The following is a 16238-nucleotide window of genomic DNA, read 5'->3' on the forward strand; positions in this document are numbered from 1 at the left end:
AGAGGATCACCCACAGCAGAGCTGTCTATATAGCTGCTAACTGCCACCCCCAGTCATTCTCTTGCAGCTCTCGACAAGCATGGAAGCAGTTAGAGAGATGTGGTGTAATTTTTAGTTGTTTTTCTTCAATTCAAAAGTTTATTTTTAAATGGTACCGGAGTTGTACTATTTTGGTCTCAGGCAGAAAATAGAAGAAGAGTCTGCCTGTGGTCTCTGATGATCTCAGCAGGTTGTAACTAAGATCCATTGCTGTTCTCACACATAACTGAAGAGAGAGGTAACTTCAGCTTGGGGAATGGCGTGCAGGGTATCCTGCTATGAGGTATGTGCAGTCTAAATTTTTCTAGAGAAATGTATATGCTAGAAAATGCTGTTGATACCGGATTTATTTAAGGTAAGCCTGATTACAGTGATTTAATAACGACTAGTATCATGCTTACTATTAGAGGTAACACTCTTATTATTTTTTCAAATTACTGAAATATAAGACGTTTGCTGGGAGTGCTTAAACGTTTTTTATATGCTGTTTGGTGATAAAACTTTATTGGGGCCCAGTTTTTCCACATGGCGGGCTAAAATGTGCCTAGGGATAGTTTTGTTAGGCCTCTCACTGTGTAGACAGGAGTGGGAGGGGCCTAATTTCACGCCTAAATGCGCATTAGCTTTTGCAGACTGAGACATCCAGTTTCCTTGAAATAGTTCCCTGAATGCTTAGGACCTCTCTGAAGGGTTTTGGTGCTTTCCAAAGTCATTTGTATGGCAAGGTAGGGCCACAGCAGAGCTGTGGCAGTTTGTTGTGACTGTTAAAAAACGTCTATTTCTTTTTTTTGATCCGTTTTTGAAACTAAGGGGTTAATCATCCATTTGCAAGTGGGTGCAATGCTCTGTTAGCCTATTATACACACTGTAAAAATTTCGTTTGATTTACTGCTTTTTTTCACTGTTTTTCAAATTCTGACCTTTTTTATTTTTCTTAAAGGCACAGTACCGTTTTTATTTTTTGCTTGTTAACTTTCTGTAAAGTGTTTTCCAAGCTTGCTGGTCTCATTGCTAGTCTGTTTAAACATGTCTGACATAGAGGAAACTCCTTGTTCATTATGTTTAGAAGCCATGGTGGAACCCCCTCTTAGAATGTGTACCAAATGTACTGATTTCACTTTAAGTTATAAAGACCATATTCTGTCTTTAAAAGGTTTATCACCAGAGAAATCTGACAAGGGGGAAGTTATGCCAACTAACTCGCCCCACGTGTCAGAGCCTTTGACTCCCGCTCAAGGGACTCACGCTCAAGAGGCGCCAAGTACATCTAGCGCGCCCATGGCGTTTACTTTACAAGACATGGTGGCAGTCATGGATAATACACTGTCAGCGGTGTTATCCAGACTACCTGGGTTACGAGGAAAGCGAGACAGCTCTGGGGTTAGAAGAAATACAGAGCACTCTGACGCTTTAATAGCTATGCCTGATACCCCCTCACAATATGCAGAAGCTGAGGAAGGAGAGCTTCTTTCTGTGGGTGATGTGTCTGACTCAGGGAAGATGATTCAACCTGATTCTGATATGGCAACATTTAAATCTAAGCTTGAACACCTTCGCGTGTTACTCAGGGAGGTTTTAGCTATTCTGAATGACTGCGACACCATTACAGTGCCAGAGAAATGGTGCAGATTGGATAAATACTATGCAGTGCCTGTTTTCACTGATGTTTTTCCAATACCTAAAAGGTTTTCAGAAATTATTACTAAGGAATGGGATAGACCAGTTGTACAGTTCTCTCCCCCTCCTATTTTTAAGAAATTGTTTCCAATAGATGCCGCCACACGGGACTTATGGCAAACGGTCCCTAAGGTGGAGGGAGCAGTTTCTACCCTAGCTAAGCGTACTACTATCCCATCGAGGACAGTTGTGCTTTCTTAGATCCAATGGATAAAAAGTTACAGGGTTACCTTAAGAAAATGTTTATTCAACAAGGTTTTATTCTACAGCCTCTTGCATGCATTGCCCCAGTCACTGCTGCGGCGGCCTTCTGGTTTGAGTCTCTGGAAGAGGCTTTACAGGTAGAGACCCCATTGGACGATATACTTGACAAGCTTAGAGCACTTAAGCTAGCCAATTCATTGCTAAGAATTCTGGTTTTGCTATTCAGGCACGTAGGGCGCTATGGCTTAAATCATGGTCAGCTGACGTTACTTCAAAGTCTAAGCTTCTTAATATTCCCTTCAAGGGGCAGACTCTATTCGGGCCTGGTTTGAAGGAGATCATTTCTGATATCACGGGAGGAAAAGGTCATGCCCTCCCTCAGGACAGGTCTAATAAATCAAGGGCCAAACAGACTAATTTTCGTGCCTTTCGAAATTTTAAGACGAGCGCGGCATCAACTTCCTCTAATACAAAACAAGAGGGAACTTTTGCCCAGTCCAAGTCGGTCTGGAGACCTAACCAGGCTTGGAACAAAGGTAAGCAGGCCAAAAAGCCTGCTGCTGCCTCTAAGACAGCATGAAGGATTGGCCCCCGATCCGATAACGGATCTAGTAGGGGGCAGACTTTCTCTCTTCACCCAGGCTTGGGCAAGAGATGTCCAGGATCCCTGGGCATTGGAAATTGTATCCCAAGGATATCTTCTGGACTTCAAAGCTTCCTCTCCAAAAGGGAGATTTCACCTTTCACAGTTATCTGCAAACCAGATAAAAAGAGAGGCATTCTTACAATAGGAGACCTCCTAGTTATGGGAGTGATCCACCCAGTTCCAAAGGAGGAACAGGGACAAGGCTTCAAATCTGTTTGTGGTTCCCAAAAAAGAGGGAACCTTCAGACCAATCTTAGATCTCAAGATCCTAAACAAATTTCTCAGGGTCCCATCATTCAAGATGGAGACCATTCGTACCATCCTACCTATGATCCAGGAGGGTCAATACATGACTACAGTGGATTTAAAGGATGCTTATCTTCATATTTCGATACACAAGGATCATCGGTTTCTCAGGTTTGCCTTCCTGGACAGGCATTACCAGTTTGTAGCTCTTCCCTTTGGGTTAGCTACAGCTCCAAGAATCTTTATGAAGGTTCTGGGGTCACTTCTGGCGGTCCTAAGGCCGCGGGGCATAGCAGTGGCCCCTTATTTAGACGACATTCTGATACAGGCGTCAAATTTCCAAATTGCCAAGTCTCATACGGACATAGTTCTGGCATTTCTGAGGTCGCACGGGTGGAAAGTGAACGAAGAGAAGAGTTCTCTATCCCCTCTCACAAGAGTTTCCTTTCTGGGAACTCTGATAGATTCTGTAGAAATGAGGATTTACCTGACAGAGACCAGGTTATCAAAACTTCTAAATTCTTGCCGTGTTCTTTATTCTACTTCTCGCCCTTCGGTGGCTCAGTGTATGGAAGTAATCGGCTTAATGGTAGCGGCAATGGACATAGTGCCGTTTGCCCGCCTACATCTCAGACCGCTGCAACTCTACATGCTCAGTCAGTGGAATGGGAATTACACAGATTTGTCTCCTCTACTAAATCTGGATCAAGAGACCAGGGATTCTCTTCTCTGGTGGCTATCTCGGGTCCATCTGTCCAAAGGTATGACCTTTCGCAGGCCAGATTGGACAATAGTAACGACAGATGCCAGCCTTCTAGGCTGGGGGGCAGTCTGGAACTCCCTGAAGGCTCAGGGATCGTGGACTCAGGAGGAGACCCTCCTCCCAATAAACATTCTGGAACTAAGAGCGATATTTAATGCTCTTCAAGCTTGGCCTCAGCTAGCGACAATGAGGTTCATCAGATTTCAGTCGGACAACATCACGACTGTGGCTTACATCAACCATCAAGGGGGAACAAGGAGTTCCCTAGCGATGTTGGAAGTTTCAAAGATAATTCGTTGGGCAGAGATTCACTCTTGCCACCTATCAGCTATCCATATCCCAGGTGTGAACTGGGAGTCGACAGACTTTTCATCCGGGGGAGTGGGAACTCCATCCGGAGGTGTTTGCACAATTGGTTCAACGTTGGGGCGAACCAGAACTGGATCGCATGGCGTCTCGCCAGAACGCCAAACTTCCTTGTTACGTATCCAGGTCCAGGGATCCCAAGGCAGCGCTGATAGATGCTCTAGCAGCGCCTTGGTCCTTCAACCTGGCTTATGTGTTTCCACCGTTTCCTCTGCTCCCTCGTCTGATTACCAAAATCAAGCAGGAGAGAGCATCAGTGATTTTGATAGCACCTGCGTGGCCACGCAGGACTTGGTATGCAGATCTGGTGGACATGTCATCCCTTCCACCATGGACTCTGCCTCTGAGACAGGACCTTCTACTTCAGGGTCCTTTCAACCATCCAAATCTAATTTCTCTGAGACTGACTGCCTGGAGATTGAACGCTTGATTTTATCAAAGCGTGGCTTCTCCGAGTCAGTCATTGATACCTTAATTCAGGCACGAAAGCCTGTGATCAGGAAAATCTATCATAAGATATGGCGTAAATATCTTTATTGGTGTGAATCCAAGGGTTACTCATGGAGTAAAAACAGGATTCCCAGGATATTATCTTTTCTCCAAGAAGGATTGGAAAAGGAATTGTCAGCTAGTTCCTTAAAGGGACAGATTTCTGCTCTGTCTATTCTTATACACAAGCGTCTGGCGGGTGTTCCAGACGTTCAGGCGTTTTGTCAGGCTTTAGTTAGAATCAAGCCTGTGTTTAAACCAGTTGCTCCGCCATGGAGTTTAAATTTGGTTCTTAAAGTTCTCCAAGGGGTTCCGTTTGAACCTCTTCATTCCATAGATATCAAGCTTTTATCTTGGAAAGTTCTGTTTTTGGTAGCTATTTCCTCGACTCGTAGAGTTTCCGAGTTATCTGCCTTACAGTGTGATTCCTGTTATCTGATCTTCTATGCAGATAAGGTAGTTTTGCGTACCAAACCTGGGTTTTTACCTAAGGTGGTATCTAATAAGAATATCAATCAGGAGATTGTTGTTCCGTCATTGTGTCCTAATCCTTCTTCAAATAAGGAACGTCTATTACACAATCTTGACGTGGTTCGTGCTTTAAAGTTTTATTTACAAGCTACTAAAGATTTTCGTCAAACATCTGCTTTGTTTGTTGTCTACTCTGGACAGAGGAGAGGCCAAAGGGCTTCGGCAACTTCTTTCGTTTTGGCTAAGAAGTATAATACGCTTAGCTTATGAGACTGCTGGTCAACAGATTTGCAATGCGGCGACTTGGTCTTCGCTTCATACTTTTTCAAAGTTTTATAAATTTGATACTTTTGCTTCTTCGGAGGCTATTTTTGGGAGAAAGGTTTTACAGGCAGTTCCTGCCTTATCCCTCCCTTCATCCGTGTACTTTAGCTTTGGTATTGGTATCCCACAAGTAATAGATGATCCATGGACTGGATACACCTTACAAGAGAAAACATAATTTATGCTTACCTGATAAATTTATTTCTCTTGTGGTGTATCCAGTCCACGGCCCGCCCTGTCATTTTAAGGCAGGTATATTTTATTTTTAAACTACAATCACCACTGCACCCTATGGTTTCTCCTTTCTCTTGCTTGTCTTCGGTCGAATGACTGGAGGTGGCAGTTAGGGGAGGAGCTATATAGACAGCTCTGCTGTGGGTGACCCTCTTGCAGCTTCCTGTTGGGAAGGAGAATATCCCACAAGTAATGGATGATCCGTGGACAGGATACACCACAAGAGAAATAAATTTATCAGGTAAGCATAAATTATGTTTTTCAAGACAGCAAATAGACTTATTCTGGTCTTTCTCTGGCAACAGAAACCACTCTCTTCATGAACTTTCATGAACTCAGATTTCTTTAAAGTGAAGGAATTTTGATGAATTAGTGCCCGTTTTTTAATAATCCTATTAAAAACAAGGGCACTTTAATTAATCAAAATTGACATTTCACTCTTTTTCTTCAAAAACTTACCTTTTCATTCTAGCAGCCGCTCCAGCGATTCCCACGGCTGTCGGAAGCCTTTGCAGACGTCAGAAATGACTAATTCGGCTTCCTCCAATCACGGCTTCCCCCCCGGGGGAATCTTGGCCTGATGCAATGCCGTGATTGGAGGAAGCCGGATTCGTCATTTTGGACCCTTGAAGAGGGCTTGCGACGGGCGGAGGAAGTGCTGGAGCGGCTGCCAGGATTAGTACGTTTTTGAAGAAAACGAGTGAAATGTCAATTTTGATGAATTAAAGTGCCCTTGGTTTTTAATAGGATTATTAAAAACCGGGCACTAATTCATCGAAATTGACCTTGACTTTAACAAGTAAGCTACAAAAAAATGGCCATGATAGACTAGTAAATAAAAAGGATAGAGGTCCAGTCATGTTGAAAAAAGTTTAGAAAAATGTAGTGAGCTGGCTTTTTTTTAACATGATCACACCTTCTGGTAAGACAAGATGGATATTGCTTTTGTTGACTGCCTCATTTTGCTTTCATATCAGATTAGCAACAAGATAGTTCTTAGATAACATACTCAATTTTTTATTTTATTTTTTAATTTAAATATTTTTTTATTGCTGTGAACAAATATATTAACAGTAAAAAGAAAATAAGTTTTGAGATACATAGGGACACACACGTCCCAATACAGTAGCAAGGGTTTTGGGCACGCAGGCCCTAGTCAAATGGTCTAATATAAAATAAGTAACAAGTAATACATGAATCCCAGTTTAAAGAGATGTAACTTAAAGCGCACATAGTGTAGTTCATGTACTTAATGGTAGTGGTATAGTTTGAAGGGGGAAGAGGCAGGGAGAGGGGGGAAGGGGCAAGAGTAATTGGGGAGACATAAAGAGAACCGGTGGGTGGGCATGATTGGCTAGAGGAGATAGCAAGTAAGTGGATATGGATGTTAAGAACCCTATCTAATAGCTGGCTACCATACAGTGTTGAATTTATCTTTCCAGTCCGCCCAATTTTATTGAGGGAGTAAAAGACTCCTTTTTCCTTGGAGTATAGATAGGCCATGGTATTTAGTATCATAGTCAGTTCTTTCTCCCATGTTTTGGCTATGTTAGTTTTGATTCTCGAAAAGAGGTACTGTTTATACAGAGAAGGCTGTGGTGTTTGGGCAAGTTGTAAGTGCCTATATGTAGTAAGGCTAGGGCAGGAGATTTCTGGACTTGAATACCTAGTTTGGATAGGGTGAGGAAGCACGTATTCCAGAGAGGCATGATCCTGGGACACGTCCACCATGTGTGGAGTAAGTCTCCTGAGTGACACCAGTTTCTCCAACATAATGGAGAAGTATTCTGGTACATTCTAGCAATTCTAGTGGGAACAAAATACCAGTGTGAGATGATTTTATAGTAAGTCTCATAGATCGTAATACAATGTAAGGTTTTTTTGTGTGAGTGTCAGTGTGTTGCCAGGTTTGAGAGGGAATAGTGATGTTCAAAAGTGTTTCCCATCTATGTGGTGAGGGGCCAGCTCAGGTGTTGAAGTACCTTTAAGTAGATAATAGTGAACGGTTTACAGAGTCTGTCTCCCTTGTGCCAAGTGGACTCCCAAGGGGTCTTTGTGACGAGGGGGTAAATCCCCAAGTAGTCAGAAAACTTTTAAGACACAAGAATTCAAAATGGAGATATGTGGGAATGGTGGCCAGGTTTTCCAGTTGTTCTAGTTTAATGAATTTGTCTGAGGGGGATTGAGACCAGAGGTCAGATACCCGTTGGATGCCTAGTTGTGCCCATCCGTTAGGATAAGTTTCAGGTAGGCCAGTTGGAAGTCCCGCAATTGATGTGCTCTGTGGGGAGATATAAGAGCTTGGTGTCTAAGTTTGTCCCAAATATTGAGGCATTCCTGTACGATGGAATTAGAACATACTCAATTTCTCTTGTTAAGTGTATCCAGTCCACGGATCATCCATTACTTATGGAATATATTCTCCTTCCCAACAGGAAGTTGCAAGAGTCCACCCACAGCAAAGCTGCTATATAGCTCCTCCCCTAACTGCCATATTCAGTCATTCTCTTGCAAGCCTCAACATAGATAGGAGGTCGCGAGAGTCTGTGGTGATTTATACTTAGTTTATTCTTCAATCAAAAGTTTGTTATTTTTAAATGGCACCGGAGTGTGCTGTTTATCTCAGGCAGTATTTGGAAGAAGAATCTGCCTGCGTTTTTCTATGATCTTAGCAGACGTAACTGAGATCCATTTGCTGTTCTCACACATTCTGAGGAGTGAGGTACTTCAGAGGGGGAATGGCGTGCAGGTTTTCCTGCAGATAAGGTATGTGCAGTAAAATATTTTTCTAGGAATGGAATTGACTAAGAAAATACTGCTGATACCGAAGTAATGTAAGTAAAGCCTTAAATGCAGCTATAGCGACTGGTATCAGGCTTATTAATAGAGATACATACTCTTATAAAAATGTGTTTTAAAACGTTTGCTGGCATGTTTAATCGTTTTTTAACGTACATTGGTGATAACACTGTAATGTTGGTATAGCCTTAAATGCAGTAAAAGCGACTGGTATCAGGCTTATTAATAGAGATACATACTCTTGTAAAAATGTGTTTTAAAACGTTTGCTGGCATGTTTAATTGTTTTTTAATATATGTTTGGTGATAAAACTTATTGGGGCCTAAGTTTTTTCCACATGGCTGGCTTAAATTTTGCATAGAAACAGTTAACTGAAGCTTCCCACTTTTGTAATATAAGTGGGAGGGGCCTAATTTAGCACTTTTTTGCGCAGTTAAAATTACAAAATGAATTATCCAGATTCCCTCAGCAGTCCCATGAATACTACAGGACATTTCTAAAGGGCTAAAAAGACTTCCAAAATCGTTTATAGGGAAGGTAATCCACAGCTCTGCTGTGGCAGTTTTGTTCTGTCTGTTTTTAAAAACGTCTGTCGTTTTTTTGATCTGTTTTTTGCATTAAGGGGTTAATCATCCATTTGCAGTGGGTGCAATGCTCTGTTACCTTATTACATGTACTGTAAAAATTTCGTTTGTTTTACTGCCTTTTTTCACTGTTTTTCAAATTTTGACAAAATTTGTTTCTCTTAAAGGCACAGTAACGTTTTATATATTTGCTTGTTAACTTGATTTAAAGGGTTTTTTTACAGGCAGTGGTAACTTCCGTTTAAGTACCTGCCTTGTCCCTCCCATCATCCGTGTACTTTAGCTTTGGTATTGGTATTCCATAAGTAATGGATGATCCGTGGACTGGATACACTTAACAAGAGAAAACATAATTTCTTCTGTTATGTGTGATCAGTCCACGGGTCATCATTACTTCTGGGATATAACTCCTCCCCAACAGGAAATGCAAGAGGATTCACCCAGCAGAGCTGCATATAGCTCCTCCCCTCTACGTCAGTCCCAGTCATTCTCTTGCACCCAACGACTAGATAGGATGTGTGAGAGGACTATGGTGATTATACTTAGTTTTTATGACTTCAATCAAAAGTTTGTTATTTTAAAATAGCACCGGAGCGTGTTATTACTTCTCTGGCAGAGTTTGAGGAAGAATCTGACAGAGATTTTTTACTATGATTTTAACCGGAGTCGTTAAGATCATATTGCTGTTCTCGACCATCTGAGGAAGGTAAAGGCTTCAGATCAGGGGACAGCGGGCAGATGAATCTGCATTGAGGTATGTGGCAGTTTTTATTTTCTGAATGGAATTGATGAGAAAAGCCTGCCATACCGTTAAAATGACATGTATGTATACACTTCAGTATTCTGGGGATGGTATTTCACCGGAACTACTGTGTTAAAGGTCACTAATCCTTTTTAATAACTATTCTCATGTTAAACGTTTTTGCTGGAATGTAGAATCGTTTACATTGCTGAGGTACTGTGTGAATAAATGTTTGGGCATTATTTTCCACTTGGCAGTTTTTTGCTTTAATTGTGACAGTTTCGTTTCTCTTCACTGCTGTGTGGGAGAGGGAAGGGGCCGTTTTTGGCGCTCTTTGCTACGCATCAAAAAATTCCAGTCAGCTACTTTTATATTTCCTGCATGATCCGGTTCATCTCTGACAGATCTCAGGGGTCTTCAAACTTCTTTGAAGGGAGGTAAATTCTCTCAGCAGAGCTGTGAGAATTCTTATAGTGACTGTGTATAAAAAACGTTGTTTTGTTTTCTTATGTACAAATTTAATTAGTGTTGTTTTTTACTAATGGGAACAAACCTTTGCTAAAAGTTGTGTTGTTTTAAAATTTGATGCAATAACTGTTTTTCAGTTCATTATTTCAACTGTCATTTAATCGTTAGTACCTCTTTGAGGCACAGTGCCTTTTTTTGCTAAAAAAGATTATAACCAAGTTGTAAGTTTTTTTTTGCTAGTGTGTTAAACATGTCTGACTCAGAGGAAGATATCTGTGTCATTTGTTCCAATGCCAAGGTGGAGCCCAATAGAAATTTATGTACTAACTGTATTGATGCTACTTTAAATAAAAGTCAATCTGTACAATGTGAACAAATTTCACCAAACAGCGAGGGGAGAGTTATGCCGACTAACTCGCCTCACGCGACAGTACCTGCATCTCCCGCCCGGGAGGTGCGTGATATTTTGGCGCCTAGTACATCTGGGCGGCCATTACAGATAACATTACAAGATATGGCTACTGTTATGACTGAAGTTTTGTCTAAATTACCAGAACTAAGAGGCAAGCGTGATCACTCTGGGGTGAGAACAGAGTGCGCTGACAATGCTAGGGCCATGTCTGATACTGCGTCACAGCTCGCAGAGCATGAGGACGGAGAGCTTCATTCTGTGGGTGACGGTTCTGATCCAAACAGATTGGACTCAGATATTTCAAATTTTAAATTTAAATTGGAGAACCTCCGTGTACTACTAGGGGAGGTCTTAGCAGCTCTCAACGATTGTAACACTGTTGCAATACCAGAGAAACTGTGTAGGTTGGATAAATACTTTGCGGTACCGGCGAGTACTGACGTTTTTCCTATACCTAAGAGACTAACTGAAATTGTTACTAAGGAGTGGGATAGACCCGGTGTGCCGTTCTCACCCCCTCCAATATTTAGAAAGATGTTTCCAATAGACGCCACCACTCGGGACTTATGGCAAACGGTCCCCAAGGTGGAGGGAGCAGTTTCTACTTTAGCTAAGCGTACCACTATCCCGGTGGAGGATAGCTGTGCTTTCTCAGATCCAATGGATAAAAAATTAGAGGGTTACCTTAAGAAAATGTTTGTTCAACAAGGTTTTATATTACAACCCCTTGCATGTATCGCGCCGATTACGGCTGCGGCAGCATTTTGGATTGAGTCGCTTGAAGAGAACCTTAGTTCTTCTACGCTAGACGACATTACGGACAGGCTTAGAGTCCTTAAACTAGCTAATTCTTTCATTTCGGAGGCCGTAGTACATTTAACCAAACTTACGGCTAAGAACTCAGGATTCGCCATACAGGCACGCAGGGCACTGTGGCTAAAATCCTGGTCAGCTGATGTTACTTCTAAGTCCAAATTACTTAATATACCTTTCAAGGGGCAGTCCTTATTCGGGCCCGGTTTGAAAGAAATTATCGCTGACATTACGGGAGGTAAGGGCCACGCCCTACCTCAAGACAAGGCCAAAGCTAAGGCCAGACAGTCTAATTTTCGTCCCTTTCGGAATTTCAAAACAGGAGCAGCATCAACCTCCACTGCACCAAAACAGGAAGGAGCTGTTGCTCGTTACAGGCAAGGCTGGAAGCCTAACCAGTCCTGGAACAAAAGCAAGCAGGCCAGGAAACCTGCTGCTGCCCCAAAGACAGCATGAACCGAGAGCCCCCGATCCGGGACCGGATCTAGTAGGGGGCAGACTCTCTCTCTTCGCCCAGGCCTGGGCAAGAGATGTTCAGGATCCCTGGGCACTAGAGATCATATCTCAGGGATACCTTCTAGACTTCAAAGTATCTCCCCCAAGAGGGAGATTTCATCTGTCAAGGTTGTCAACAAACCAGATAAAGAAAGAAGCGTTTCTACGCTGCGTACAAGATCTGTTAACAATGGGAGTGATCCATCCGGTTCCGTGGTCGGAACAAGGACAAGGGTTCTACTCAAACCTGTTTGTGGTTCCCAAAAAGAGGGAACTTTCAGGCCAATCTTAGATTTAAAGACTCTAAACAAATTCCTAAGAGTTCCATCGTTCAAAATGGAAACTATTCGGACAATCTTACCCATGATCCAAGAGGGTCAGTACATGACCACAGTGGATTTAAAGGATGCTTACCTTCACATACCGATCCACAAAGATCATCACCGGTATCTAAGGTTTGCCTTCTTAGACAGGCACTACCAGTTTGTAGCTCTTCCATTCGGATTGGCTACGGCTCCAAGAATCTTCACAAAGGTTCTGGGTGCCCTTCTAGCGGTACTAAGACCGCGAGGGATTTCGGTAGCTCCGTACCTAGACGACATTCTAATACAAGCTTCAAGCTTTCAAACTGCCAAGTCTCATACAGAGTTAGTTCTGGCATTTCTAAGGTCGCATGGATGGAAAGTGAACGAAAAGAAGAGTTCTCTCTTTCCTCTCACAAGAGTTCCATTCTTGGGGACTCTTATAGATTCTGTAGAAATGAAGATTTACCTGACAGAAGACAGGTTAACAAAACTTCAAAATGCATGCCGCGTCCTTCATTCCATTCAACACCCGTCAGTAGCTCAATGCATGGAGGTGATCGGCTTAATGGTAGCGGCAATGGACATAGTACCTTTTGCACGCCTACACCTCAGACCGCTGCAATTATGCATGCTAAGTCAGTGGAATGGGGATTACTCAGATTTGTCCCCTACTCTGAATCTGAATCAAGAGACCAGAAATTCTCTTCTATGGTGGCTTTATCGGCCACACCTGTCCAGGGGGATGCCATTCAGCAGGCCAGACTGGACAATTGTAACAACAGACGCCAGCCTACTAGGTTGGGGCGCTGTCTGGAATTTTCTGAAGGCTCAGGGACTATGGAATCAGGAGGAGAGTCTCCTTCCAATAAACATTCTGGAATTGAGAGCAGTTCTCAATGCCCTTCTGGCTTGGCCCCAGTTAATAACTCGGGGGTTCATCAGGTTTCAGTCGGACAACATCACGACTGTAGCTTACATCAACCATCAGGGAGGGACAAGAAGCTCCCTAGCAATGATGGAAGTATCAAAGATAATTCGCTGGGCAGAGTCTCACTCTTGCCACCTGTCAGCAATCCACATCCCGGGAGTGGAGAACTGGGAGGCGGATTTCTTGAGTCGCCAGACTCTTCATCCGGGGGAGTGGGAACTTCATCCGGAGGTCTTTGCCCAAATACTTCGACGTTGGGGCAAACCAGAGATAGATCTCATGGCGTCTCGCCAGAACGCCAAACTTCCTCGCTACGGGTCCAGATCCAGGGATCCGGGAGCAGTTCTGATAGATGCTTTGACAGCACCTTGGAACTTCAGGATGGCTTATGTGTTTCCACCCTTCCCGCTGCTTCCTCGATTGATTGCCAAAATCAAACAGGAGAGAGCATCAGTAATTCTAATAGCACCTGCTTGGCCACGCAGGACTTGGTATGCAGATCTAGTGGACATGTCATCCTGTCCGCCTTGGTCTCTACCTCTAAGACAGGACCTTCTGATACAGGGTCCATTCAAACATCAAAATCTAACTTCTCTGAAGCTGACTGCTTGGAAATTGAACGCTTGATTTTATCAAAACGTGGTTTTTCTGAGTCGGTTATTGATACCCTGATTCAGGCTAGGAAGCCTGTTACCAGAAGGATTTACCATAAAATATGGCGGAAATACCTATACTGGTGCGAATCCAAAGGTTACTCCTGGAGTAAGGTTAGGATCGCTAGGATATTGTCTTTTCTACAAGAAGGTTTAGAAAAGGGTTTATCAGCTAGTTCATTAAAGGGACAGATTTCAGCTCTGTCCATCTTGTTACACAGACGTCTGTCAGAAAATCCAGACGTCCAGTCCTTTTGTCAGGCTTTAGCTAGGATCAAGCCTGTGTTTAAAGCTGTTGCTCCACCATGGAGTTTAAACTTAGTTCTTAACGTTTTACAGGGTGTTCCGTTTGAACCCCTTCATTCCATTGATATAAAAATGTTATCTTGGAAAGTTCTGTTTTTAATGGCTATTTCCTCGGCTCGAAGAGTCTCGGAGTTATCAGCCTTACATTGTGATTCCCCTTATCTGATTTTTCACTCAGACAAGGTAGTTCTGCGTACTAAACCTGGGTTCTTACCTAAGGTAGTCACTAACAGGAACATCAATCAAGAGATTGTTGTCCCATCCTTGTGTCCAAATCCTTCTTCAAAGAAGGAACGTCTTTTACACAATCTGGATGTAGTTCGTGCCCTCAAGTTCTACTTGCAGGCAACTAAAGATTTTCGCCAAACTTCTTCCTTGTTTGTCGTTTACTCTGGACAGAGGAGAGGTCAAAAAGCTTCTGCTACCTCTCTCTCTTTTTGGCTTCGTAGCATAATACGTTTAGCCTATGAGACTGCGGGACAGCAGCCTCCTGAAAGAATTACAGCTCACTCCACTAGAGCGGTGGCTTCCACTTGGGCCTTTAAGAATGAGGCCTCTGTTGAACAGATTTGCAAGGCTGCAACTTGGTCTTCGCTTCATACTTTTTCCAAATTTTACAAATTTGACACTTTTGCTTCTTCGGAGGCTATTTTTGGGAGAAAGGTTCTTCAGGCAGTGGTTCCTTCTGTATAATGAGCCTGCCTATCCCTCCCGTCATCCGTGTACTTTTGCTTTGGTATTGGTATCCCAGAAGTAATGATGACCCGTGGACTGATCACACATAACAGAAGAAAACATAATTTATGCTTACCTGATAAATTCCTTTCTTCTGTTGTGTGATCAGTCCACGGCCCGCCCTGTTTTAAGGCAGGTAAATATCTTTTAAATTATACTCCAGTCACCACTTCACCCTTGGTTACTCCTTTCTCGTTGTTTCTTGGTCGAATGACTGGGACTGACGTAGAGGGGAGGAGCTATATGCAGCTCTGCTGGGTGAATCCTCTTGCATTTCCTGTTGGGGAGGAGTTATATCCCAGAAGTAATGATGACCCGTGGACTGATCACACAACAGAAGAAAGGAATTTATCAGGTAAGCATAAATTATGTTTTATGCTTACCTGATACATTTATTTCTCTTGTAGTGTATCCAGTCCACGGCCCGCCCTGTCACTTTAAGGCAGGTAATTTTTTCATTTGAACTACAATCACCACTGCACCCTATGGTTTTTCCTTTCTCTGCATGTTTTCGGTCGAATGACTGAATATGGCAGTTAGGGGAGGAGCTATATAGCAGCTTTGCTGTGGGTGGACTCTTGCAACTTCCTGTTGGGAAGGAGAATATATTCCATAAGTAATGGATGATCCGTGGACTGGATACACTACAAGAGAAATAAATTTATCAGGTAAGCATAAATTATGTTTTTATTTTGTGTCTGTATTTAGAGAGAACCAGTTTTCCAAATTTTCAGATACAATTCGAGTGAATATGTTTGACAATGAAGATATTAATTCTATGTGATAAAAATATTAGATATAAGAATGTTACAATAAAGTAATCTTTTTATCTAACAAGCTATTTCTATTGTCCTACATGGATGGAGTGTAGATATTACATAGCCCTGTTTTTTTATGCTGAGCAGTTATTTGGAGGAAAGTGCTATGTAATCATATTCTAAAGCAAAAAGTTAAAATTAATTAGACCTTTGCATCCTGAATAGATTCAATAAGTTCTCAAGGGCCTCAGATAAGACTGGATCTAACAATTTTGCTCCTTTAATTAACTTATTTTTCCTCATGTTCTAGGAAATTATTTATATTTATCCTTTTATTTTAAACTTATTGGTTGTTGTTTTTTTTTTTTTTTTTTTTTTTTATGTAGGCTTAAGATGAAATCATTTGGAATCCTTGCTGAAAAATACTGGATTTGTGTAAAGCGATTAAGTTTCTAACCGCTCTGTTCTCTATTGCCATGAATGGATCAACATGAATAAAGTGTATATTTTAGATTTTTTATTGTGTCCTGTTGTTCTTTAAATATAACACACACATGCTTTTTGTAGATATTCCTACAATGTTAAAATAGTTCTAAACGTGAGGTTATAAACATTGGTTCTTAAAGGGTCACTGAACCCAATTTTTATTTCATGGTTCAGATAGAGTATGCAATTTTAAGCAAATTTCTAATTTACTCCTGTTATCAATTTTTCTTCGTTCTCTTGTTATCTTTATTTGAAAATCATGAATGTAAATCTTGGCAGCCAGCCCATTTTAGGT

The 16238-nt window shown here is 42.1% G+C and overlaps 1 protein-coding gene across 9 annotated transcripts in view; it reads left to right on the forward strand.

Moving 5' to 3' along the window:
* The window catches only part of PRPF4B (pre-mRNA processing factor 4B), a 178828-nt gene extending 162855 nt beyond the window's left edge, over positions 1 to 15973 (forward strand). For all 9 annotated transcript variants that reach the window (XM_053714686.1, XM_053714690.1, XM_053714689.1 and 6 more), the window contains one exon: positions 15844 to 15973. The gene's annotated coding sequence lies outside the window, so the exon portion shown is untranslated. The remainder of the gene's footprint in view (positions 1 to 15843) is intronic.
* Positions 15974 to 16238: the final 265 nt, after the last annotated feature.

This window comes from Bombina bombina, chromosome 5 (genome assembly GCF_027579735.1).
Source record: "Bombina bombina isolate aBomBom1 chromosome 5, aBomBom1.pri, whole genome shotgun sequence".
NCBI lineage: Eukaryota > Metazoa > Chordata > Amphibia > Anura > Bombinatoridae > Bombina > Bombina bombina.